At 43.3% G+C, this 26,586-nt stretch overlaps 1 long non-coding RNA gene across 1 annotated transcript in view; it reads right to left on the bottom strand.

Moving 5' to 3' along the window:
- LOC129524689 (uncharacterized) overlaps positions 1 to 25,098 on the bottom strand; it is a 97,734-nt gene extending 72,636 nt beyond the window's left edge. Inside the window, exons 1-4 of the long non-coding RNA XR_010130240.1 lie at positions 24,961 to 25,098; positions 23,855 to 24,117; positions 16,384 to 18,229; positions 12,734 to 12,813 (exon numbers count right to left, since the gene is read on the bottom strand). This is a non-coding gene — a long non-coding RNA (uncharacterized lncRNA). The remainder of the gene's footprint in view (positions 1 to 12,733; positions 12,814 to 16,383; positions 18,230 to 23,854; positions 24,118 to 24,960) is intronic.
- Between the last annotated feature and the right edge of the window lie 1,488 nt (positions 25,099 to 26,586).

Here is a 26,586-nt window from a genome sequence, read left to right as displayed (position 1 = left end):
CCCCAGAGGATGGGGTCAGTGATTAAAAAAATCTTGGGGAGAGAGGAAGCCTGTCTTACTGACTATATAATGACTAATGATTGCTTTATTTTTTAGCCTGTGTCAGGTGGTCCCAAATCATAATAACCTAATCAGCATCATGTGGTGCCAAACAGTAAGTAACTCATCAAAGTGGGACACAGGAGCCACCCTGAAGGAGCTCTCACTGGCCAAATCTGGAATAACTGAGCACAAAAATAGTAAGAGTAACAGAACCCATGTGTTCATTACAATACCTTGAAAATTTTAAATGGAATGGAACAGGGTAAAAAGAAACTTCTTCTTTGCATAAAAATACCAGCTAATAAATGGAGAATAAATGATTGAATTAGAAAATCACCATTTTGCAACAGTTGATTCAGCCAAGAATTATCAATGAATATTAATATTCATTGATACTTTGAGATGGGGGTTAGGACAGGATTTCTCAAAAATCTTTTTTTTTTTTTGAGACAGAGTTTTGCGCTTGTTGCCCAGGCTGGAGTATAATGGCTCCATCTCGGCTCACAGCAGCCTCCACCTCCCGGGTTCAAGCGATTCTCCTGCCTCAGCCTCCCAAGTAGCTGGGATTACAGGCATGGGCCACCATGCCTGGCTAATTTTGTATTTTTAGTAGAGACGAGGTTTCTCCATGTTGGTTAGGCTGGTCTTGAACTCCCAACCTCAGGTGATCTGCCTGCCTCAGCCTCCCAAAATGCTGGAATTACAGGCATGAGCCACCACACCCGGCCTTCTCAAAAATCTTAAAATCTTTGAGTGAGGCTGGGTGCGGTGGCCCATGCTGGGAATCCCAGCCCTTTTGAGGCTGGGGCAGGAGGATCTCTTGAGGTCAGAAGTTTGAAACAAGTCTGGGCAACATAGCTAGACTCCTGTCTCTACAAAAAATGAAAATGATTAGCCAGGCATGGTGAGTGTGTGCCTGTAGTCCTAGCTAACTTGGGAGGCGCAGACAAGAGAATCTCTTGAGCCTAGGAGTTCAAGGATGCAGTCAGCTATGATGGTACCACTGCACTCCAGCCTGGGTGAGAGAGCAAGATCCTGTCTCAGAAAAAAAAAAAAAAATACATATATATATATATATATATATATATATATATTTGAGTGAAAAGATTTTGATTTTGGGAAATCAGATATTCAAAATATCATACAAAATATCTTTGCAATGAAGAAATATGACAAACCTCACCAACTTTGACCTCAGCAATGATGGAACAAACACATCGTGGACTTCCTGATGTAATAAACTAAGGACACAAAACGGCCATCATAGCTGCTGTGTAATAATTTGTCTGGTGTTTATCCATGATTTTTGCTATGGAGCTTTTATAACCCTTGGTTATAAATTTATTAAATGTATCACCTCTGAGTTTACGCAAAAGAAGTAACTCTGTGTGGGTCCCCAGATGGCTTCAGGATGGGGACTAGTTATCTGTAAGACCAACCACATAATTAGAGGATTGGGACTTTCAGCCAGCACATCCTCTGGGAAGGGGGAGGGGGCTGGAGACTGAGTTCATTCTGGTGGACAATTGAAGGCAGTCTTCTTGGGAACTATGTCCTTTGCTTGTGGGATCTAGGCTAACTCCAGGTGGTTAGTACCAGAATTGAATTGCTGCACACCATTGAATGTCAAGATAATAGCCTTTTTACCAATAATACTTAACTTGGATCCAAACACAAAACAATCAGACAAAAACAAATAAGGAATATTCTGCAAAATAACCAGCCTAGGCTCTTCAGAAGTGGCAATGTCAAGAAAGACACACACACACACATGCACAAACACACATACACATACATGTGAAAACACACACACAAATACAAAGACTGGGGAAATGTTCTAGATTCAAGGATACTAAGGAAACATAACAACTAAGTGAGATGTGATCTTTAGATCCTGAACTGTAAAAACAAACAAAAACAAGAGCTTGAGGGCTTTGAAGAAGAATGTCCTTGTTTTTAGGAGATACATGAGAAGGATTTAACAGTAACTTGTCATCATGATGCCTGCAACTTAATCTCAAATGCTTCAGCAAAAACAAACTAGGACACAGTGAGAGAGGGAGAGATGGAGAGAGAGGGAGACAGAGAAAAGGAGGAGAATGCTAACAAATGGCAATCTAGGTGAATGGTTGGTCACTGTCTGTTCTTTCAAAATTTTTAAAAATAAAAAGTTGGCCAGGCGCAGTGACTCACGCCTGTAATCCCAGCACTTTGGGAGGCCAAGGCAGGTGAATCATTTGTGGTCAGGAGTTCAAGACCAGCCTGGCAAACATGGTGAAACCCTGTCTCTACTAAAAATACAAAAATTAGCCAGGGTGGGCGCCTGTAATCCCAGCTACTCGGGAGGTTGAGGCAGGAGAATCGCTTGAGCCTGGGAGGCAGAGGTTGCTGTGAGCCAAGATAGTGCCAACGCACTGCAGTCTGGGTGACAGGGTGAGACCCTGTTGCAAAAAGAAAAAACAACAACAAAAAAAATAAATAAAAGTTGGGGGAAAATTACTTCATTGAGTGGCCTACCTCAACATGTCCCCTGCATCAAAAGGCTACCTTGAGCACAATGTTGGGAATGTACTTAACACCGCTGAAATGGTCACTTAGAAATGGCTGAAATGGTAATTTTTATGTTATTATTATTTGAGACAGGCTGTCACTCTGTTGCCCAGAATGGAGTGCAGTAGCCCAGTCACAGCTCACTGCAGCCTCGACCTCCTAGGCTCAAGCAATCCTCCCACTTCAGCCTCCTGGGTAGTTGGGACTACAGATGCATGCCACTATAGCCAGCTAATTTTTTCAATTTTTTTGCAGAAACAAGGGGTCACTATATGGCCCAGGCTGGTCTCATGGGCTCAAGAGATCCTCCTGCCTCAGCCTCCTAAAGTGCTGGGTTTACAGGCATGAGTCTCCATGCTCTACCAAATTTTATGTTTATTTGATCACAGTTTTTTTTAAGGCTGTGTCAAAATGTCTGCATTCAATCTTATTCTCTCCCCACAGGAGGAGCAGTGATGTGAGGCCCAAACAGTGAAGTCCTGTTGGACAGGCACAGAGAAGGTCAAAAGCCGAGGCCTGAAAGGGACACGAGCCAGATCAGGCACAACTGTGAAGCCACAAAGGTTTACTGCAGCCGACTGGCTGGATCAGGACCCTGCTTTTCTAGATAATTCCAGCCGGCCGCAGTGCAAGCTGCTTTGGCATGGCGTCCATCTCCTCAATGGCCTAGTGTGTGGACCTTCCTCTCCACTCTGGTGGGCACCTGGCCAGGAAAAGTTTTCTGGTGCCAGTTCTAACATAGGGGACCCAGGTGTCTGGGACATTTTTATTTTGTCTCGGTTTTGAATGGAAAAGCGAGTGAAAGAACAATGTGGGCACAAGTCCAGATAGATCATGCTGCCAGCCTGGCAGCTCCTGGAGGAGCCTCCTGAGGCTCCAAGTCCAGACTTCTGCGGGAAACAGGCCTGGCAGGGGCTTCTGTTAGCCCAGCCCCATTGTCAACTTGAAAGTAGGAGGTGGCCAGAAATACCGTCACCAAAGGTTGCTCTTTTTGCCTTTACTTGCCTACTGGGGTTCTTCATAATCGTCCAAGTTGCACATTTTCTTTTTAGCGTACACCACATCAATAATAGACCCATTTCAGGAAAAGTAGAAGAATTTTTACACATTTGTTTTTAGTCCCATATTTATCAATCTAAAGCTTGTGTTCCCTTCCCTGTCCTCTCCTTTTCTCTCCTCTCTTCTCTCTCTCTCCCCCACTTCTCCTCTCACCACCTGCCTCTCTCTTTCTCTTCTTTCTATTGCAGTCAAATATACATAATTTACCATTTTAACTATTTTTAAGTATAAAATTCAGTGGTAATAAGTACTCCTTTCTTTTTAATTTAAACAATTTTTTTCTTTTTTTTCCTGAGATAGAGTTGTGCTCTGTCGCCCAGGCTGGAGTGCAGTGCCGCAATCTCGGCTCACTGCAACCTCCACTTCCCGGGTTCAAGCAATTCTCCTGCCTCAGCCTCCTGAGTAGCTGGGACTATAGGCGCCTGCCACCATGCCTGGCTAATTTTTGTATTTTTAGTAGAGATGGGGTTTCATCATGTTGGCCAGACTGGTCTCAAACTCCTGACCTCCTGATCCACCCGCTTCAGCCTCCCAAAGTGCTCGGATTACAGATGTCAGCCACCACACCCTGCCTAATTTGAACTAGTTTTTAAAATTATTATTACAAAAAGAATTTCCTGAACATGATAAAAAAATGTAAACACTAAGGAAGGAGCCAAATGAAAAAAAGAAAAGATTCTCAGCGCTACCCTATCCTCCAGCAAAATACATTCCTTGTGAAACCTACATGGAACATTTTAATGGATCATCCATTGGTAACACAAATATATTCACAAATCTATTCACTCTCTCCTTAAGGGTTAGGGGACTCAGTCCTCAGTGCAGTGGTTACTTTTCCGACCTGGAGGTGCCACAGGCCAGGTTTCCTTACACACCCATGCAACTCATGCACATGTGTGCCTGTGAGCACACACACACACACACACACACACACGGGTGTTTTTTAAATAACTGATTACATGTATATATACATACATATATTCATATAATAAGGGTGACATTCATACTGCGCCATACCTTGATTTTTTTTCACTTATAGTACATCTACCCTATAACCATCCAAACCTACAGGCATATTACCCTCATCCTCTCCTTTAAGGTTTTAGTTCAACACTGTTTCCTGCCTGCGAATACTTCAACGTTTCTCTCCTCCCAGGTGATTCTATGAAGCCATCAAGATCTACCTCATATTCTGTATTCTCCAAGCATTTAGTGCTTCTGTATTGCCAATTTACTAGATAACGATACAGGAACCATCATAGCTCAGTGGAAAGGAAGGTGAACTCTTGAGTCAGTCATTCAGGGATCTCATTCTCAGCTCTACCTCTAACTAGCTGTGCAAGGGGCTTATGGAGGTCCCCTTGGACATTTTTCTAAATTCCTCTAGACCTATTTTCTCACATAAAACTTTTTTTAATAAAAATGAATAATTATCTTGAATAACGATGTTGTTTTTATACACGTTATACATGTGTGTTAAGTATTTGTGTTAGGGTTCTCCAGAGAAACAGAACAGGGTGTGTGTGTGTGTGTGTCTCTATACACTATGTATACTGTGTGCGTGCGTGTGTGTGTGTGTGTGTGTGGAGGGGGGGTGCGTATACAGTCAGCCCTCTGTGGGTTCCACATCCAACTGCAGATTGAAAATATTTGGGGGGAAAAAAGAGAGGATAATTGCATCTTTAACTAACATATATAGAATTTTTTTCTGGTCATTATTCCCTAAACAATATAGTATAACAACTATTTACATAGCATTTACATTGTCTTAGGTGTCATTCGAGAAAAATGACAAGACAAGTCTCAATCATTTTAGGAGGTTTATTTGCCAAAGTTAAGGACGTGCATCCATGACACAGCCTCAGGAGATCCTGATGACATGAGCCCAAGGTGGTCAGGGCACAGCTTGGTTTTATACGTTTTAGGGAGACATGAGACATCAATCAATGTATGTAAGAACTACATTGGTTCTGAGGGACAATTCAAAGCAGGGAGGGGGCTTCCGGGTCATAGGTAGCTGAGAGACAAATGGTTGCAGTCTTTGAGCTTCCGATAAGTCATTCCAAAGGAGGCAATCAGAATATGCATCTATTTCTGTGAGCAGAGGGATGACTTTGAATAGAATGAGAGGCAGGTTTGTCCTGAGCAGTTCCCAGCTTGACTTTTCCCTTAGCTTAGTAATTTGGGGGCCAAAAGATTTTCCTTTCACATAGGAATTAGAAGTAATCTAGAGATGATTTAGAGTATACAGGAGGGCCTGCATAGGTTACTTGCAAATACTACATTTTATACAAGGGACTTAAGCATCCTTGAATTTTGGTATTTTCAAGGGGTCCTGGAACCAATCCTCCACAGTTACTGAAGGATGACTGTATGAAGAATGACTGTATGCATATGTATATGTATATGTATATGTATATATGTAAAGAGAGACAGAGAGAGAGAGAGAGAGATTGATTTTAAGAAGTTGGCTCATGAGATCATGGAAGCTCACAAGTCCAACATCCACAGGGTAAACCAGCAGGCTACAGACCCAGGGAAGAGCTGCAGTTTGAGTCCAAAGATCATCTGCCGGTGGAATTCTTTCTTTTTCTGGAGAAGCCAGTCTTTTTCATTATTAAGGCTTTCAACTGACTGGATGAGGTCCACCCACATGATGGAGTATAATCTGCTTTACTCAAAGGCTACTGATATAAATGTTAACCTCATCTAGAAAAAAACCCTTCGCAGAAACATCTAGAATAATGCTTGACTAAATATCTGAGTACCATGGCCTAGCCAAGTTGACACATAAAATCAATCATCATAGAGCTATTTAAATTTAAAAATACCAAAAGACACACAAAAAAAGTTTCATCCTCCTCCACCCCAAATCCAAATAGCTAGGAGCAAGCAATCTTAACATTTAGTAACATTTAGTCACTTTTCTCAGAATTTCTGTGGTTAGCCAGCTAGATAAACAGAAAGATAAAAGAAGGATATAATAAAAATACTATTTTTAAGATTAAAGATTATAATTTAATATTTTTAAAAGGGAAAAAAGTAAAGTATAACTTCAGATGAATGTTTCTTTACAATAAAGTATGCATTACTAAGAGATCCTTCTAGGGCTCAGTGAAAACATTCCGGAAAGCCATTAAGAAGTTGGTCATTTTAGAGCTTTCTTTTTTTTCTTACTATTTGTTTTAATTCTGGACAGAATCCATTTACTTCCTCTTATGAAATATAAAAAATTAGTACAGCACATGACCTCCTGACTTCCTCCCTTTCTCCACTTTCCAAAATTTATTTGTATTGTTATAAGTTTTACATGGTTAAGGTTTATAAAGCTTATGTGCTGACTATAATTTCTGCCGTGTTTCCTTTTAATTTTATATGTAAATATAGTCAGTGCTCATTACCATTTCTTTTGCCAAACCTTCTATATTTCTGATCTCTTAGTTTTGATTCTTCTCTTGAGTAGCTAGATTTTGTCAACAAATCTTTATTTTTTTTTCCCCCAAATCATTTGTTTTTTTTTTTTTTTTTTTCATGAAAGGTTCAGGAGTGTGGTATATATGGTGACTAACCATGCTTGTTTATCTGGAACTGTCAGATTTTACACTGAAAGTCCTGTATTCTGAACAGCCCCTCAGGCCCGGGCAAACTGCACATGGTGGTCTTTGTAGCTGTATCCCTCACATTCCTCTTTCACCTATAAAGTAGCCCCTTCCCTGAGAATGCAGGAAACATTACACAGGCTGGAGAGATGTGGGAACTGTGTCTAGGAGAAGGGGCTGCTCACATGAAGGGAGATGAAGGGATTTGTGTTGGGGAAGAGGGCACATTCCAGGCAGAAGTGGGGACACATTTCCTGCTGAGTTGAAAGAGAACACATTCTTATGTTAAAGGAGTAACGGAAAATTGAAGTGGCTGGAGCTTAAGGTACATGAAACAGCATGTAAGAGATGCCACTAGGCCGGGCACAGTGGCTCACACTGTAATCCCAGTACTTTGGGAGGTTGAAGCAGGTGAATCACTTGAAGTCAGGAGTTTGAGACCAGCCTGGCCAACATAGCAAAACCCCATCTCTACTGAAAATACAAAAATTAGCTGGGTGTGGTGGCACATGCCTGTAGTCCCAGCTAGTCAGGAGTCTGAGGCAAGAGAATCACTTGAACTGGGGAGGCGGAGGTTGCAGTGAGCTGAGATATCACCATGGCACTTCAGCCTGGGTGGCAGAATGAGACTCCATCTCAACAAAAAAAAGAAAAAAAAAAAAAAAAAGGAGAGAGATGCCACTGAACAGATAAGTTAGGACTAAATAGGGAGGCCCTTTGCTTTGGCTGCATTGACTGCCACTCTGTCCTTCAGTAACACTTTTACCCTAGAAAAGGGATGTTGAAGAATTTAAAAGTTCTTGGGAGACTCATACACACTCAAATCAAAATGTTCATATATGCTACTGAGGACCGTATCTTAAAACAAGAAAAGAAAATGCTCATATAGCACCTTATATCTTATGTCAGTTATTTGTTTCTTTCAGAATCATACTTGATATTTCCAGCTGATTGTGAGAATATTCTTCTACTTAGGGTTTTCTTTTTTGAAAAAATTTTATTTTTTTTTTGTAGAGACAGTTTTGCCGTTTTGCCCAGGCTGGTCTCAAACTACTGAGCTCAAGCGATCCTCTAGCCTCCGCCTCCCAAAGTGCCGGAACTTTTTTGGTGATAGGGTCTCACTCTGTGAGACCAGGCTGGAATACAGTGGTGAGATTATGGCTCACCGTGGTCTTGAATTCCTGGGCTCAAGTAATCCTACCGCCTCAGCCTCCCAGTAGCAGGGACTACAGGCCACCATGCCCGGCTAATTTTTAAATTTTTTGTAGAAATGGGTTTTTACCATGTTGTCCAGACTGGTCTCAAACTCCTGGGCTCAAATGATTCTCCTGCCTCAGCCTCCCAAAGTGCTGGGATTACAGGAGTGAGCCACCGCACCTGGTCAACTTTCTTTTCTCTTGTTGTTGAGACAGAGTCTCGCTCTGTTACCCAGGATGGAGTGCAGTGGCACAATCACGACTCACTGTGGTCTCATACTCCTGGGATCAAGCAATCCTCCTACCTCAACCTCCCAAGCAGCTGGGACTACAGGCCACCATGCCTGGCTAATTTCTAAAGTTTTTGTAGAAGGCCAGGCATGGTGGCTCATGCCTATAATCCTAGCACTTTGGGAGGCTGAGGTGACGGGATTGCCTGAACTCAGGACTTGGAGACAAGGTTTCACCATGTTGCCAAGGCTGGTCTTGAACTCCTGGGCTCAAGTGACCCTCCTGCTTTGGTCTCTCAAAGTGCTGGCATTACAGGGTGAGCCACTGTACCCACCCTTGATTTTCTTTTAAAGCCAGAAAAGCGAACAGCCTGGTTGAGAATTGGGGGCCAGTTAATGTTCCTCTCACCTAAGAAACCAAACCAGTCCAGCAACCTCTTTCCAGTATGTTAGCAATGTGGACAGAGGAGAGGACAAATAGAGACCTAATGAAATAGTTCTTTTCTGAAAACATCGTTGTTTTTATTTTGTTTTGCTTTTAATCTGAGAGCAAACTTTCTGGCAGTGCCCTCCCATCAAAGAGTAAATAGTTGAGTGGTTGCTGAAGGGTGGTTGGCAGGAAGGCTGATTATGTTGACTCAGTTGACCATGGTGTTTTCTGAATAGTAGAGCCCACAGAACTGCTCTCCCTGATTCTAGAACCCACACAAACAATCTGGGTTTGGGATTTAGGAAAAACAACAGAAGGTTTTTAGGGTCCATGTACCCATAGAAAACTGTAGCTTCCTGCTTTTATAAAAAATCAATTTTGAGTATATAGTTAGTATATTTTTTCTCAAAATAGCAAATCCATTTGATAAATCAACAATTTAATAACTTAATGTTTTTTTAACAATTGAAATATCTGGCAAATGATTAAACATGGCCAATTTACAGGCAACTTTTCAATCTTAGTGAAAGGGCTGATTTGAATAGAAATCAACAAAATTGTCAGGAGGGACCATAAGTGAGGGAAGAGGGAAGAAGCTGCTGGAAAAAAAACGAAAGGAAAGCAGTTACTAGGGACAATGTCTCCATTAGTCACAGCAGGCAGAGTGCCTGCGACCGACAATACTTTCAGAGGCCTACAGAAAGTGGTTTCATTTTTATTTCTGTTAAAATCAGAAGAAAAAAATGAATATATTATAATGAACCCAGCCTGGATTATATTTATGTTTACACTAATGCAGTTGTGAAATGCAATTTTTATTGTTTTTTCTTAAGAAGGAAGGAGCCCACAGAGGCAACGTGGTTGGGGCCTAAGAAAGCCCTCATGTGGCCCTGGCAGTTACCAAATAGGTTGGTTCAAAAGCCTAAAAAAATACAGCCCTGTGGTTAACGAAATGTCTTCAGTGACGTTAACATTGATAGCATCCACATTTCCCTAGCTGAGTGGGCCCCCTCTACAGACTACAGGATCTCAGCCCACCTTTTAAAGCTTCCCCAGCCATAACTAGAGACCCCTTCCAAGTGCTCAGTACCAAGGCCAATCAGATTTTTTTTTTTTTTTTTGAGATGGGAGTCTCACTCTGTCACCCAGGCTGGAGTGCAGTAGGTCCATCTCGGCTCACTGCAAGCTCCACCTCCTGGGATCAAGAGATCCTCCTGCCTCAGTCCCCCTAGTAGCTGGGACCACAGGCACACGCCACCCTGCTCAGCTAATTCTTGTTTTTTTGTTGCTGTTGTTTGTTTTTTTGAGACGGAGTCTTGCTCTGTTGCCAGGCTGGAGTGCAGTGGCGCAATCTTGGCTCACTGCAGCCTCTGCCTCCCAGGTTCAAGTGATTTCCCTGCCTCAGCCTCCCGAGTAACTGGGACTACAGGTGCGTGCCACCACGACCGGCTGATTTTTTTTTTTTTTGTATTTTAGTAGAGATGGGGTTTCACCATGTTGGTTAGACTGGTCTCGAACTCCTGATCTCAGGTGATCTGCCCACATTGGACTCCCAAACTGCTGGGATTACAGGCGTTAGCCACCACGCCCAGCCCCAATCAGATTTTTCTGTGCTGCTCCTTTCCACTGCCAAGAAGCCCTGTTAGGAGATGCCTCGTTAGTATTACTTTAGCTGGTGTCTACTTCAGCCTTTTTATCTAGGTGCTGTTTCCAAACTTTCAGTTCCTCATGGTGCCCACACAGCACTGGAGAACATTCCATCCCAACCCAGTGTTAAAAGCTGTGCTGCAGGCACCCAGGAAGGGGGAAGCTTCTCCGTCTATAAATCAGGGTAATATGTTTCACTGAAGTCCTGAAACATCTGTGCTTGTACCTGGAGCCTCCCAAAGTCCTTCATGTAAATAGTAACTCCAGTGAATTACTGGTCTCTGAGCCTGGGCTGAGGAACAGACAACATCCTATCTTCCACTCTCCCATTCAATCCTGTCTCTTGTCCCACGGCATCCAAACACTTTTTCCTCCAATGTTCCGTTCTTCCAGGAAAATGTACACATACCACTTTGGTGCTGCCCTACACAAAGCAGATACTTGTTTTTTATTATATACACATGTATAAAGCCAAGTATTTCCAAAACAAGTATCAATTTTCAATTTTTTTTTAAAATATAGAGACAGAGTCTCACTGTGTTGCCCAGGTTGGTCTCCAACTCCTGCGCTCAAGTGATCCTGCCATCTTGGCTTCCCAAAGTATTGGGATTACAGATGTGAGCCATCCCACCTGGCTAATTTTCAAATATTTCAAAAGCAGTTAACATCGATACATAGTATATCTGAAACAAAGCATCATCAATATTGTCAATGCAATATGTAATTAATATGGCCTCTTTTTACCATTTAAGTTCTGGTAAACAATTTTGATCCATCATATCTAACATAAAATGTGCAAATGATAGTTCTAGAACTATAGTGAGGAGATAATGAAAGGATATTATGTTGGATGGTAAAGCTCACGTGGTTTTGAGAGGTGACAACGTTCTAGCAGCCCTCGTTCACTCTCGGTGCCTCCTTGGCCTCAGCGTCTGCTCTGGCCACACTCCAGGAGCCCTTCAGCCCGCAGCTGTGCTGTGGGGGCCCCTCTCTGGGGCTGGCCGAGGCGGGAGCCGGCTCCCTCTGCTCACAGGGAGGTGTGGAGGCAGAGGCGAGGGCGGGAGCCGGGGCTGTGGCGCTAGCGGGCCAGCTCCGGTTCCAGGTGGGCATGGGCTCGGGGCGGGTCCCACACTCAGCACCTGCTGGGCTTGATCCGGGTACGAGCTCCCTCTGGGTTGCCAGAATGCCCGGGGTAGGTGCCCAAAAGTCCTGGCGGCCAGTGCCATTGAGAGGTGAAGCCGGCTGGGCTTTTGGGTTGGGTGGAGACCTGGAGAACTTTTCCATCTGGCTAAAGGATTGTAAACGCACCAATCAGCACTCTGTGTCTAACTAAAGGTTTGTAAACACACCAATCAGCACTCTGTCAAGATGGACCAATCAGCTCTCTGTAAAACAGACCAATCAGCTCTCTGTAAAATGGACCAATCAGCTCTCTGTAAAATGGACCAATCGATAGGATGTGGGTGGGGCCAGATAAGGGAATAAAAGCCAGGCCACCTGAGTCAGCAGTGGCTACTCAGTTAACTATGTCCTCTTCTACTCTGCCAAGGCTTTGTTCTTTGCCTCTTAGAAGTAAATCTTGTTGCTGCTCACTCTTTGGGTCCAGGCTGCCTTTATGAGCTGTAACAATGAGCTGTAACACTCAGTGCTAAGGTCTGCAGCTTCACTCCTGAAGCCAGCCAGCAAGACCACGAACCCACGGGGAGGGATGAACAATTCCAGATGGGAGGAAGGAACAACTCTGGACGTGCCACCTTTGTGAACTGTAACACTCACAGCAAAGGTCTGCAGTTTCACTCCTGAGGCCAGTGAGAGCACAAACCCACTGAAAGGAACGAACAACTCCAGATGTGCCGCCCACTCACTGCGAAGGTCTGCAGCTTCACTCCTGAAGTCAGCAAGACCAGGAACCCACCAGAAGGAAGAAACTCTGGACACATTTGAACATCAGAAGGAACAAACTCGGGACACAACACTTACTGCGAGGGTCCACGGCTCTGTTCTTGAGGTCAGCGAGACCAACAACCCACCAATTCTGGACACATTTTTGCTCCAGGCACCTTCAGAGAAATGGTCAAGAAAGCAGCGTAAAGATCAACTGGAAATGAAAATTTCTGGATATGCTTTTACTTATGAAGAATATAATGGGGGGCCCAGTACAGTGGCTCATGCTTGTAATCCCAGCACTTAGGGAGGCAAAAGTGGGAGAATCACTTGAGCCCAGGAGTTAGAGACTAGCCTGGGCAGCTTAGCAAGACCTCATGTCTACGAAAATAAAAATTAAAAACTTAGCCACATGTGGTGGTCCCAGCTACTTGGGAGGCTGAGGTAGGAGGATCGCTTGAGCCTGGGAGGTCAAGGTTGTAGTGAGCTATGATTCCCACCACTACACTTAAGCCTGGGTGACAGTGAAATCCCCTCTCTCGAAAAGAATATAACAGCTATCATCACAGCCTGGGAAGTCAGTCACTTTGCCCTGAGGCATATTCTGTGTTCTGAGGCAAGGATAGGAGGCTGACCCCTCAACCACCTACTTTCCTATTCAGCCACTGAAGCCTTCTGTGGCCTTCCCTGAGAGCTCTGAAACAGTTGGGAGACCATTAGTACAGCAGTTCTTAACCAGGCCAATTTTTTTCCATTTGGAGGCATTTCAAAATATTTAATGATCTTTTAAAAATTTTATTTAAACTGTTGTCTTTTAGTGGGCAAGGTCAAAGAATGCTAAAAGTCTTACAAGGTAGGGATAGTTGGGCAAAAGAAAGATTTTCCTCTTACCCAAAAATATCAATAACACCCCTATTTTGAGGTATCTGTGTAAGAACTGGGGAATTTGATTGAAGGATTTTTTTTTTTTTTTTTTTTTTTTTGAGACGGAGCCTCGCTCTGTCGCTCAGGTTGGAGTGCACTGGTACGCTCTTGGCTCACTGCAACCTTTGCCTCCCAGGTTCAAGCGATTCTCTTGCCTCAGCCTCCCGAGTAGCTGGGATTACATGCACCTGCCACCGCACGTAGCTAATTTCTGTATTTTTAGTAGAGATGGGGTTTTGCTATGATGGCCAGGCTGGTCTCAAAACTCCTGACTTCAGGTGATCCACCTGCCTTGGATCCCAGAGTGCTGGGATTATAGGCATGAGCCCCCGCACCCGGCCTAATTGAAGGAATTTCTTTCTTGCTATTGTGTTTAACTCCTGTACTCCTGTATATGTGTTACAGGTATGGAAGGATGATATGTGATATTAGCTGATATGATTTCCTACATTCACTTTTTTGTCCCACGAAAAGGACAGAGATGCCCTCCTTCCAGGTTCCTCATGGCTCAGAAGTAGCATGAGAGAAGATTATATTGGTCTTGAGTGGTGCATGAAAGAGTCAGAAGACCTCACCAGGGATCCTAGATAAGGATAAAAGGATGTGCCTCAAAGGAATGAAGGGTGTCTGTCCTTACAGGAAATTATGTAAGAACACAATGAATTGATTCAAGTCAGTTTGGTCATGCTCAACCCTTAGATTGTTTCTGTTAGAAGATAGTAGACACTAAAGAAATTTAAGGGAGTGAGATTTAGCTGTTCTTTCATAATCTCACAATCAGGTTACAGGAAAGAAATCTTAGCTCAAATCCTGTCACCCACATAGGTGTTTACTATGCAAACATTCGTTAGTCACCACTAAGGAGTTGGTACTGTCCTGTTGGTGTAATGAAATTCTAGCTCTGTACTCTTTTAGGTGATCCAATCACACACTGCATGAAATGCTTACAAGTAGCACACAACAGCACTTCAGAAGCAGGAGTCTCTCTCTTCCAACTGGCATCATTCAGAAATCCTCCTATACCAACAGCTGCTTATAGGACAACTCACGGAGCAAGCTAGATTTTAGGTCTTCTTTAATTGTTACACCCCCGCCCATACAAGAGTTAGGAGTCTCTTTAAGGTATTTTTAGCCAGTCCTCATATTTTGAATACCTTTAGCATCACAAATGAGAGCTCGTTTCTAAGAATCATGCTAAATAACTGCTTCTTGACAAAAGTTACTAGTTTCTCCAGTGAAATCCCTTTTCAGACATTCAGTATGTTTAATAGCAAAGTGTTAGTTTGATGAAGCCATCTCTGGGATGGAACCTTTTCTGATTTAATGTGAACTGATCATGCCTTAACTATGCATTATAAATTATCTGAAGGTTTTGGCTTCATCTAAGTAACAGATATTGGCCAGGCGTGGTGGCTCACACCTGTAATCCCAGCACTTTGGGAGGCCGAGGTAGGTGGATCACCCGAGGTCAGGAGTTCAAGACCAGCCTGGCCAACATAATGAAACCCTGTCTCTAAATAAACAAATAACAGATACAAAATATCAGGATGTATATGCTGAGATCTTTTAAAATAAGTTACAGTCACTGTAACACAATGGAATCTGCATGGGTCCCAATGCTATGGGGGCCAAGTGAGATCTGCACCTGCAGATCAGTCACCACTTAAAATACTCTGGGTACCATGCAAGTGCTAAGGAAACATCTGGAGCCAAAGGCCACTAGAGGACTGAGAGACCCGGAAGCAAGGTGACTCTCTCTTCACTCTCAGTTATTGGCAGGAATTCAGAGCTGAGTGAGGGGGAAAGAAGACTAGAAAGAAAAATCTTAGAAGAAGGGCTACTGCGAATAGAGTAGCCACTTAACCCTGAAGAATTTTTTTTAATCAATTTTTTTGGACTTGAACTATCAACAGAATTTTTAAAAAATTATTTACAGAATTAACAAAATTAAATATTTCTTTCAGATAGGTGTGACGGTTAATACTGAGTGTCAACTTGATTGGATTGAAGGGTGCAAGGTATTGTTCCTGGGTATGTCTGTGAGGGTGATGGCAAAGGTGATTCACATTTGAGTCAGTGGACTGGGAGAGGCAGACCCACCCTCAGTCTGGGTGGGCACCATCTAATCAGCTGCCGGTGTGGCTACAATAAAGCAGGCAGGAGAAGATGGAAGAGGAGACTTGTTGAGTCTTCTGGTCTCCGTCTTTCTCCTGTGCTGGATGCTTCCTGCCCTTGAACATCAGACTCCAAGTTCTTCAGCTTTTGGACTTTTGGACTTACACCATTAGTTTGCCAGGGCCTCTCAGGCTTTTGGCCACACATTGAAGGCTGAACTGTCGGCTTCCTTACTTTCGAGGTTTTGGGACTCGGACTGGCTTCCTTGCTCCTCAGCTTGCAGATAGTCTGTTGTGGGACTTCACCTTGCGATTGTGTGTGTCAATTCTCCTAATAAGCTCCCCTTCATATATACATCTATTCTATTAGTTCTGTCCCTCTAGAGAACCCTGACTAATACAAAGTTCCAGCTGTGCTAAGGGACATCAAGAAAAGCAATTGTGTTTCTGCCTGCTTGAGAGACCCAGAGGGAAATTTTGCTCTGTAGGTACCAGTTTGTTGATGGCTATGAGCATGAGGAGAGTGATTCCACAGGCAGGGAATGGAACTCGGGGACACAGATGGGTCCTTATCTGTCAAATTCTTCCTCATGGAGTTTATTTTGCTCTCTTTTAAAATTGCATAAGAAATTGTTATTCATGGTAGAAACATCTGAAACTCAAATGAAACGTTAAAAAAAAGGAAAGAATCCCTTGTAACCTCCTTACCCGGTGATAACAATTGTTACTGAGAGGTGACAGCGTGCTGGCAGTCCTCACAGTGCTCGCTTGCTCTTGGCGCCTCCTCTGCCTGGGCTCCCACTTTGGCGGCACTTGAGGAACCCTTCAGCCCGTCGCTGCGCTGTGGGAACCCCTTTCTGGGCTGGCCAAGGCCGGAGCCGGCTCCCTCAACTTGCGAGGAGGTGTGGAGGGAGAGGCGCGGCCGGGAACCGGGGCTGCGCGCCGTGCTTGCGGGCCAGCGCGAGTTCCGGGTGGGTAGGGTCAGCGGACCCCGCACTCAGAGGGGCCGGCGGACTCCACCGGCCCCGGGTAGTAAGGGGCTTAGCACCTGGGCCAGCAGCTGCTGTGCTCAATTTCTCGCTGGGCCTTAGCTGCCTTCCTGCGGGGCAGGGCTCGGGACCTGCAGCCCACCATGCCTGAGCCTCCCCCCGCCGCCCCACCGTGGGCTCCTGTGCCGCCGGAGCCTCCCCGACAAGCACCGCCCCCTGCTCCATGGCGCCCAGTCCCATTAAACCACCGAAGGGCTGAGCAGCAGGCGCACAGCGCGGGACTGGCAGGCAGCTCCACCTGCAGCCCCCGTGTGGGATCCACTGGGTGAAGCCAGCTGGGCTCCTGAGTCTGGTGGGGACGTGGAGAACCTTTATGTCTCTCTCAGGGATTGTAAATACACCAGTCGGCACTCTGTATCTAGCTCAAGGTTTGTAAACACACCAATCAGCACCCTGTGTCTAGCTCAGGGTTTGTGAATGCACAGTGGACACTCTGTATCTAGCTACTCTGGTGGGGACTGGAGAACCTTTGTGTCTATCTCAGGGATTGTAAAGGCACCAATCAGCACCGTGTCAAAACAGACCGCGCGGATCTACCAATCAGCAGGATGTGGGTGGGGCCAGATAAGAGAATAAAAGCAGGCTGCCCTAGCCAGCAGGGGCAATCGGCTGGGGTCCCCTTTCACACTGTGGAAGTTTTGTTCTTTCGCTCTTTGCAATAAATCTTGCTATTGCTCACTCTTTGGGTCCACACTGCCTTTACGAGCTGTAACACTCACTGCGAAGGTCTGCAGCTTCGCTCCTGAAGCCAGCGAGACCACGAGCCCAGCGGGAGGAACAAACAACGCCAGACGGGCCGCCTTAAGAGCTGTAACACTCACCAGAAAGGTCCGCAGCTTCACTCCTGAGCCAGCAAGACCACGAACCCACCAGAAGGAAGAAACTCTGAACACATCCGAACATCAGAAGGAACAAACTCCGGACACGCTGCCTTTAAGAACTGTAACACTCACTGCGAGGGTCCGCGGCTTCATTCTTGAAGTCAGTGAGACCAATAACCCACTAATTCCAGACACAATACCATTTTAAAGTATAGCTTTACAGATCTGTTTTTATACATTCACATATGTGTAAATATTTCAAAACTAGGATCACACTGTATATATTCTTTTGCAGTGTGTTCTTATTTAACTCATTGTATTGTGGACTTTTCATGTCAATAAACATTTGTCTATTCCAGTGGTTCTCAGACTTGAGGATGCATCAGAATCACTTAAAAAGCTCGATAAAGGCCCAGCGCAGTGGCTCATGCCTGTAATCCCAGCACTTTGGGAGGCTGAGGTGGGTAGATCGCTTGAGGCCAGGAGTTGGAGACCCGCCTGGCCAACATAGCAAAACTCCATCTTTACTAAAAATACAAAAATTAGCTGGGTGTGGTGGTGTGCACCTGTAATCCCAGCTACTCGGGAGGCTGAGGCTTGAGAATCCTTTGAACCCTGGAGGTGGAGGCTGCATTAAGCTCAGATCACACCACTGCAGTCCAGCTTGGAACACAGAGTGAGACTCTGTTTGAAAAGGAGAAAGAAAAAAAAAAAGCACTTGATAAAGCACAGGTTGCTGGTTTTCACCTACCAAGTCTCTACTTTAGTAGTTCTAAGTTAGGTTCTGAAAACTGCATTTCAGATAAGGTGATTTTTTTCTTCTTTTTTGTTGTTGTTTCTTGAGACAAGGTCTTGTTCTGTCACCCAGGCTGGAGTGCAGTGGTGTGATCATGACTCACTGCAGACTTGACCTCCTGGGCTTAAGTGACCCTCTCGCTTCAGCCTTCTGAGTAGCTGGGACTGCAGGTGTGTGCCACCACGCCTGGCTAATTTTGTTTATTTTTTGTAGAGACAAGGTCTCATTATGTTGCTTAGGCTTGTCTCGAACTCTTGGACTAAAGCCATCTTCCCCCCTTGGCCTACAAAAGTGCTAGGATTACAGGTGTGAGTGAGCCATCACCACCAGCCAAACAAGGTAATGTTGCTACTGGTCGGGGGGCACACTTGGAGAAGCTTGGGTCATCTGTTAACAGATCATTAGGTAATATAATTTGTGGGTTGTCTGTTGGTTTTTTGGAGACAGTAAATGGAGATTTTGTAACAAGGGCTTGATACACAGTGATAGGGTAATAAAATTGCAATTTATCATTTCTTTCATGGTAACAATTTGAGGACTGAATAAAAGGTTTTGGGACTAAAATTAGATATTCAATAAATAATAAGTAAATAGGCCCCAGGCATAGCACTGAAAGCGCTGCCTAGTGTTCGTAAGTGCAGGAAGGCTGTGACCTGCTTTACAGAGAGAAAATGTGTGCTAGATAAGCTTTGTTCAGGCATGACTTACAGTTCAATGTGAGTGAGTCAACAATCTTGTACACCTGAAAAGGAAGGGGACATTTCCCAGTCGGGTGTGACGCTGCTCCAGGAAGCGCTAAAGTAACATCTATAGTGCATCTTAGATCTACGAATAAGATGGAAGAGTGGCTAAATGGGTGTATTCATGAGATGATGACAGATTAAAAAAAAAAAACATAGTGGACAGCATTTCTGTGAGGCTGAAAGCCAAAGAAATTTATGGAAAAGTGTTAAACCCTTTGTGGCTAGTGCTGACTGGCCCACACATTTCAAAAGGCGATGAGGCATGGAAAAATGTTAAACCTGTGGGAGGGGTAGGTTCTGCAGATCAGAATGCTGCGGAACAGTTTTTTAAATATTTGCTAAGTGTTCCAGGGGAAAAGGGTTACTGGAAGAGACGATTTTCAACCCTGGTGAGACTGGCTTGTTTTACAAGGAAGTTGGAAAATGAACCTATAGAACGCAAATGGCATATCAATTGACAAAAATGTAGTGACCAGAGGTTCTCAGGAGCCTCATCTTATATTTCCCCTTGCAGCAATAGTCCAATATTCACTAATTTAGTGTTTGCTATGAGTTTATAGAACATAACTACCATGAATAATAAGAAGGGATCATACCTGGCTGGCTGTGTGGTGGCTCATGCCTGTAACCTCAGCACTTTGGGAGGCCGAGGTGGGAGGATTGCTTGAGCCCAGGAGTTCGAGACCAGTCTGGACAACATAGTGAGAACCTGTCTCAATTAAATATATGTGTACATGTATATATCTTTTTTAAAAAAGAATTAATCATACCTGGTTCACCCTCGTAGATTTTAAAACATAAGGTAGAGCCCAGACATCTGTTTTTACCAACCCTTTTATTTGATTTTGAAGCAGTCTAGTATTTGAAAATTGTTTGTAATATACTGTATCTAGTTTCGTTATATTTCCAAAAGCTTGTCATATAGTCCATAGGTATCATTGTCCTTTTTTTTTTTTTTTTTTTTTTTTTTTTTGAGACAGAGTCTCACTGTGTCACCCAGGCTGGAGTGCAGTGGCATGATCTCGGCTCACTGCAACCTCCGCCTCCCAGGCTCAAGCGATTCTCCTGCCTCAGCCTCCTGAGTAGCTGGGATTACAGGCACGCACCACCACAACAGGCTAATTTTTGTATTTTTAGTAGAGATGGGGTTTCACCATGTTGGTCAGGCTGGTATCGAACTCCTGACCTCATGATCTGCCTGCCTCAGCCTCCCAAAGTGCTGGGATTACAGGTGTGAGCCACCATGCCCAGCCAATATTATTGCTTTCTTTCCCTGAGTTATCTGATGGGGGACTCCTTGGCCTGCCTCACACAAGGATTCTTTTTAACCTCCTGTGATTGAGTAGAAAGGAAGTAGGCTGGGTGACATTTTTTCTTTTTAACACTGGTTGATTCCTAAGAGAAATCACATCTGCTTTTTGAGACATCCCACATTCACCCATCCATCTTTTCACTCATCAGATTTAAGTCCCATACGAGCAGCAATCATGAATATTTGGTTCACCAAGGTAAACCTGTACCTAGTCAGTAACTTTCACATAGTAAACACTCTGCCCAATATGAGACAGGCACTGCGATGGAAACGAAATTATTCCTATAAATCAGGGGTTCTCAAGCAGGGGCGATTTTACCTTCCAAGAGACATTTCACGATGTCTGGAGGCATCTTTATCACAAGATGATGCCTTGGGGTTGGGTTGGGGTTGCCACTGGCATCTAACAGGTAGAGACCAGGGATGCTGCCAAACATTCATAATGTGCAGGACAGCCTCCACCCCCACAACAAAGAATTATCTAGCCCAAAATGTCAATAGTGCCCAGGTAGAGGGAAACATTCTTAAATGGCTATAAAAATTAGAGTAGGCAATTTCTCATCGTCTGACATTGCACTCCAGGGCAGATTCAACTGTTAAGTGACACAGCAGTACTGAATCATGTCTCTCCCCACAGCCCACCTACCACGCAAAGTTATGAGGAAAGATTCCTGGGGAAGGCTTTCCTCTCTCTTGTCCCATTGGTTTATTGTTGCCCTCCTAAGTCAAAAACGCATATTATTTTTTTTCAAGTTTTTGCACTCATACTCTTCCCTGTTTTCACTCTCCATCCCTATTTCCTTGTTTGCACTTCATGCGAAGTGGAGTCCAGCTTCCTAGGAAACAGGTGTACCCTGACCTCCCTCATGCAGTTTGTAGAAATGGCTTGGGAAAGAATGCAGCTGGAGACCCACAAAAGTGCACTGTCTCCAGCTCCTCATTCTTTCTTCTCTTCTCCTGGTGAACAGAAGGAACTTCGACCTGCCTGAGCCCGCAGCTCTGTAACCACACATGAGGGATCAGTCCACCCACCCTGTTATTTCAGTCGCATGCTTAGGCAGTGAGGAAAGGACATTAGATTCCTAAAGATCAAATTTCCTGAACAGAAATATTTGTGGGCAGGAAAAAAACCTGACAGGACACTTTAATTCAGGTGCGGTGTTTAGTTTTCAGTAAGGTTTTATTTCACAGGGAGAATAAAGACAAGCTGAATTCAGCCAAATTATAAAAGGTTATCAGTAAGTCCGTATTTTCCCCCTCGATTGTTATGGTTTCTATTTGAGGAAAAAATATCTAAAATTATTTTTTTTCCCTTAAGAGTGGTTAATCAAAATTAAGCAAATTAATTGACTTTATCAATTTATTAGGTTGGTGCAAAGTAATTGTGGGTTTTGCCATTAAAAGTAGCAGCAACAGCTGGGCGTGGTGGCTCACGCCTGTAATCCCAGCACATTGAGAGGCTGAGGTGGGCAGATCACCTGAGGTAAGGAGTTCAAGACCAGCCTGGCCCATACGGTGAAACCCCATCTATACTAAAGACACAAAAATTACCCAGGCGTTGCGGCGCATGCCTGAGGCAGGAGAACCACTTGAACCCAGGAGACAGGGGTTTCAGTGAGCTGAGATGGCGCCACTGCACTCCAGCCTGGGTGACAGAGCAAGACTCCGTCTCAATAAATAAATAAAAGTGGGGAGGTAATATTGGGGACAGGAAAGGTAGAGGGTATATGGGAATATGGAAATTCTCTGTACTTTTCACTTAATTTTGCTGTGAACTTAAAACTGCTCTAAAAAATAAAGTTGATTTAAAAAAAATCACACATATGTGCTCAAGTAAGTTCAATGGCCTATTTTAGATAATGGTGATTAATTCTGTCTAGGATACTGTGGAAGTCAGAGAAAAGAGTGGACATTTATGCAAGGCCATGGGGGACACAGATAGTCAGAAAAGATCTCATAGGCCAGGCGCGGTGGCTCACACCTATAATCCCAGCACTTTGGGAGGCCGAGGCGGGTGGATCACTTGAGGTCAGGAGTTTGAGACCAGCCTGCCCAACATGGTGAAACCCTGTCTCTACTGAAAATACAAAAATTATACAGGCGTGGTGGTGGGTGCCTGTAATCCCAGCTACTCAGGAGGCTGAGGCAGGAGAATCTCTTGAACTCTGGAGGCAGAAGTTCCAGTGAGCCAAGATTGCACCACTGCACTCCAGCCTAGGTGATGGAGCGAGACTGTCTCAAAAAAAAAACAAAAACAAACCTCATGGAGGTGGTGATATCTGAGCTGAATGTTGAAAGGTGAGGGTGTTCTAGTCTGAAAGCCTGAAGAAATATGTTCTAGCAGACTGCAGTGTGAATGAAGACCTTTTCCGATGGAATTGCTTAAAAAAAAATCACTCTCCCTTAAACAATCAAATGTATTGGATGATATAAATGAACAGGCTTGGGCTCAGCTTGCTCCAGGGCTTGCAGGACAGCCTCATGACAGAGTTTGTATCCCCCCATTTCTCCTCAGTGTTGGTTAATTCTCCTGCTTCCTGTAAGAGAGTGCAACAATCCCAGCACCTTCTTACTCTCAGTTCACATTAAGTGGGGACAATGCAAACAGGCTGAAAGTGAGGGAAGAGACTGTTTCCCCAGGCTACTGTTTTATTAGATGGATGATGAGTAGATACCAGGAGTAAAAACTCCAAATGAGCACGATTCATGAAGACGTGAAACAGCATCATGTGTGGTCCAGGAATGGGTAGAGCAACTTATACAATAAAGAAGACTGGAGAGGTGGGACTGAGGCCAGATCATGGAGTGTTCTGTGTACCATTTGAAGAAATCAAGATTTTTATGTTTTAGGCAACAGGGAATCTTTGAAAAAGTTTATGCAAGAGTGTGCAATTATCAAATTTTCATTTCTGATAGAACTCTGACAGTGGGAAGGTACTGTGTGACTTGGCCAAATAACTTGTCCTCTCTAAGCTGCTTCAGTGTTTACATTTGTATAATGTGGACAATAATAGTTGCCAATACCATAGGATTATGGCGAACTTTAATGAGACAGTATTTGTAAAATGCTTAGGACAGTGCTTGGCATTTAATGAGAGCTAAATATTTGCTGCTACTAATATTGTAACTATTGTTATTATTGTTGCTGTTGCTATCGAAGTGGAAGAGTTTGAGATAGGAGGCATGGAGGTGACAGGCAAAACGATCTACACCCACACAGTTTACGATCTTCGTCAGCAGAAATTTCTTATTCCAGAAGCTCTCACCCTGGAGGTAAAATTTGCAAATAACTTCCTTTTTTTACTCCAGGAACATCTTCAGAGTTACATCAATAAAAAGCAGTTTATACTCCAAGATTGTTTGAACCCTTTGCCTCAAAATCCTTACTTTGCTGTGTCTTCTAATCTTAAACTATTTCATCATGATTATTTGCCAAGACCCCACATTGTCAGACTCACCTTAGTCAGAATCCAAAATCTCCTAAACAGTGTGATTGGGTTGTCCTCTCACCGAAATGTTACCATGACTCTGAAGACGGAGCTCTCTGTTACTGCAGTGAGCAATAGACTCTGCTTTGTCTTATGACCAGATCGTTTTGGTGATATTTTCAGGAAGCTGGTATTCAAGAGCAGGCAGCTCAGAAACTGGCAATGGTCCAGGTGAGAGACGGTGAGAGATGAACAGGGCTTGATGACAAGACAGGAGCATGTGAATGGAGTCACTGTGAAGGAGAGAGGCCTTAGTAAGTGGGTGTGAGGAGACAGGAACATTCAAGGACACTGCTCAGTTTGGCAGCTTCAGTACCTGGATAGACTGTAGAAGGATTTTCCAAAGTAGAAGCTGCAAAGTTTGCTAGGTATAATTCAGGATATGTGTTGATGTGTGATAACGGGAACCAGCTTTATTAAACTTATGCTGATTTCTAACCATCCACCAAGACCCCTTCAGAGGTAGGTGACCTGGCTGCAAATAGTTTGGGTTAGGCTTCTCAGGTTCCATAAGAGGATGTCCTCCAATGCTCTGCTCAGTTATAATTCTCTTCTTAATCAGAAACTTCGCCTGTTGGTGCCCAATACTCTAAGTGTGAGTGTATCACCTGTATGTGGCTAAGCCTATTTGTGGCTCCCCTGTTCTTTCCCTTTGCCTGTGTACAGGCACATTTCTGAATTGCTAATGCCCATAAAACATAAATTCCATTTTAAAGCACTGATGTATATTATACTGGATATATAGGGGGAAGATAAAGATGGGATGACCAACTTGTTCTGATTTTAGCATCCCAAACCCAGTATCCCAGAAACCTCCACAGTCCAGGGTAAATTGAGGTGATTGATCACCTAAGATAAAGGAGAAGGTTAAAACCACCCTTCAAATCTCCTTTCACTGGGAAGTTTATAGCAGTAAATACTGAACGAGCAACAAATATTGAGGCCAAGCATGGTGGCTCATGCCTGTAATCCCAGCACTTTGAGAGCTGAGATGGGAGGATTGCTTGAGCCCAGGAGTTTGAGACACACCTGGGCAACATAGTGAGACCTCCTCTGTACAAAAATTAAGAAATTACCTGGGCATGGTGGCATCTGCCTGTGGTCCCAGTTACTCAGGAGGCTGAGATGGAAGGATCACTTGAGCTCAGGAGGTTGAGGCTGCAGTGAGCCATGATCACACCACTGTGCTTCTGCCTGGGCAACAGAGCAAGACCCTGTCTTAAAAACAAACAAACAAAAAATCAAAAAACTTACGTTAAGAAAAATGAAATAACTAAACAACCTAACTTTATACCTCAAGGAGGTAAGAGAATAATAGGCCAAGCCTCAAGTTAGCAAAGGAAGAAAATAACAAAAATTAGAGCAGGAAAAATAAAATAGAGAAAATAGAGACTATTATAGAAAAACAGTAGAAAGATCAATGAGACTAAGTTGGTTTTCTGAAAAGAGAAACAAAGTCGACAAACCGTTGGCTAGACTAATTTAGGAAAAAAGAGAATTCAAGTAAAATTTTAAATTAAAGAAGAGACATTACAACTCATACCACGGAAATTCAAAGGATCATAAGAGACAACTATGAATAATTATATGCCAATAAATTAGATAACTTATAAGAAATGAACAAATTACTAGAAACATACAACCTACCAAAATTAAATTATGAAGAATAGAAAATCTCAGCAGACCAATAATGTATAAGGAGACTGAATCAGTAATCAAAAATCTCCCAAGAAAGAAAAGCCAAGGACCAGAGAGCTTCACAAATATTTAAAGAAGAATTAATATCTATTTGTCCCAAACTCTTTCAAAAAAAATTGAAAAGGTAACACTTCTAAAACTCATTTTATGAGAATAGCATTGCTCAGATATTGAAGCCAGACAAGGACACTACAAAACAAGAAAACTATAGGTCAACATTGCTGATGAACATAAATGTAAAAATCCTCAACAAAATACTAGTAAACCAAATTCAACAACACATTAAAAGGATCATACATCATGATCAAGAGGGATTTATCATGAGGATGTAAGGATGGTTCAGTGTACACAAATCAATAAATGTGATATACCATATTAACAGAATGAAGGATGAAAATGATGATCTCAAGAGATGCAGAAAGAACATTTGAAAAAATTAAATATTGTTTTGTGATTTAAAAAACTCTCAATGAATTAGGTATAGAGGGAATATACCTCAAAATAATAAAGGCCGTATATGACAAGCCCACAGCTAACATCACACTCAATGGTGCAAAGCTGAAAGTTTTTCTTCCAAGATTAGGAACAAGACAAGAATTTCCACTCTCACCACTTCTATTCAACATACTACCAGAAGACCTGGCCAGAGCAATTAGGCAAGAAAAAGAAATAAAATACATCTAAATCAAAAGAAAGAAGTAAAATTGTTTCAATTTGCAGATGACATGATCCTGCATATAGAAAACCCTAATGACTCCACCAAAAAGCTGTCAGAACTAGTAAACAAATTGAGTAAAGTTGCAGGATACAAATATTATTCAAATGTCCACGCTACCCAAAGCAATTCATAGATTCAATGCAATTCCTATCAAAATTCCAATGACATTTTCTGTAGAAATAGAAAAAGTAACCTTAAAATTCATATGCAACCACAAAAGATTCTGAATAGCCAAATTAATCCTGAGGACAAACAAAGCTGTAGGCATCCCACTACCTGATTTCAA

This window comes from Gorilla gorilla, chromosome 13 (assembly GCF_029281585.2).
Source record: "Gorilla gorilla gorilla isolate KB3781 chromosome 13, NHGRI_mGorGor1-v2.1_pri, whole genome shotgun sequence".
Lineage (NCBI taxonomy): Eukaryota > Metazoa > Chordata > Mammalia > Primates > Hominidae > Gorilla > Gorilla gorilla.
Note: the sequence above shows the minus strand (reverse complement) of the source record. Positions and strands in the feature narration are given on the sequence as shown.